Below are 1,552 nucleotides of genomic sequence, written 5' to 3'. Positions count from 1 at the left end.
CACTTAAACCATAAAGAATGTGTTCATCAAGGAAGCAGGAAACTGCAACTGCATTTAGTAATAGATGTAGCAGGTGTATAGAAATAGATTCATTGCTCACCAAGCAAACGTTTATAATATTTTTTATTTCTACCAGGCATTTTTGTTAAATAAGTATTCTATGATTTTCTACACAGACATAGTAATAATTTTTCTAGAAATACAGGAAAGGCACCTTTATTTCTAGAAAATATTTATTTCTTTACTTCTAGGAAATGCAGACAACACCCACTTAATTTGTACCTTAAAATAAGATTATAAAAGAAGAAATGGGGTCAGCCGCTTTGAGACCAAGAATTAGCATAATTAGTTATGTACTAGAGCTTTTTGCATTTTCTGTTTATGAAGATTTATTACTTTCAGAAAAACACAGACTAAACACGTTACGGGACGTGTTTAGTCACTGGATTTAGTGAGTCACACAAAAGAGATGCTCAGAGAAGCCACAGACCAGTTTTGTCATCTTGCTGCCATCCTGTAACATCAGGCAGTTGGAAGACCACCGTCATCTGCAGCAGCAGCCGCCAAGATGCTGCTTCATAATTACTCATGAAGCCTGTGGGTTTTTTACTAGTGCAGCATCTCTGGACAGCCAGTGTGAGTAAATAATTAATATACATTAATAATTCACACCAGGGAGTCCAACAGAGTAACAGGCTGGAGGCCATGGGATCAAGGAAACAAGGATCTTCTCTGTAGTCAATAACTTCACCAGGGTCCCGAGGAGAGACTAAACGACCACGTATGGGGAGTCTCCTGTCTCTGGGGAGAAGAGCAAGGTGCCCTACCAGCTGAGCGGACACCCTGCCACACCAGCACAGGAAAGCCTGGGCTGGGAAGGGGAGCACAAGAGGTCCTAGCTCAAAACACGTTATGGCCTCTCTTTTGGGTCACTTTTTTTTTTTCTGGCATCTTTAATCAGGCACAAAGAGACTCCGCAAACAGGACATGCACAACTCAAAAGCATTTACTATCTAACACACATTAAAAGGGGATTAAACAACCTCCTAAGGAGCAGGGTCCCCAGCCCAGAGTCTCTCTGCTGGCCAGGCGGGTATCCGACAGGAGGAGTCCGTCTCCATTATATACACTTCCTATTTATGCACACTGAATTTCTTCAGCTATTGCATTTTCTAGCTATAGTCTCACAAAATCTTTTTTCTTGATGGACTTAGCTTTGACTACTGTCACCAATTCCGTAACACCAGCAAAAAGTGTCTCCTAAGTCTTGATGTTCTTTTCCTGATTGTTCATGGAGTTCTACAGCCATCCCATTTCCCACTACTCCACTAATTTTATACAGACAATTGCTTAGTTTCTTCAGTGCACATTGAGGAGAGACGTTGTTAAATCAATTTGGTGATTAGCTCATCCTAAATTGTATGTTTGTTGATGTCTTCAAATAATTGCAACAGCTTTTACTCTAAAAGCTCTGTCGATCATTCCCTGTTGTCTGTGTTTAACCTGGACCCAGAGCTACACTACAGCAGTTTATCACCTGGTGACATCCCCT

The sequence above is a fragment of the Buceros rhinoceros genome, unplaced genomic scaffold (genome assembly GCF_000710305.1).
Source record: "Buceros rhinoceros silvestris isolate BGI_N320 unplaced genomic scaffold, ASM71030v1 scaffold28428, whole genome shotgun sequence".
In the NCBI taxonomy this organism is placed as follows: Eukaryota; Metazoa; Chordata; class Aves; order Bucerotiformes; family Bucerotidae; genus Buceros; species Buceros rhinoceros.
The sequence above is the reverse complement of the archived record's forward strand: the minus strand, read 5'-3'. Positions refer to the sequence as shown.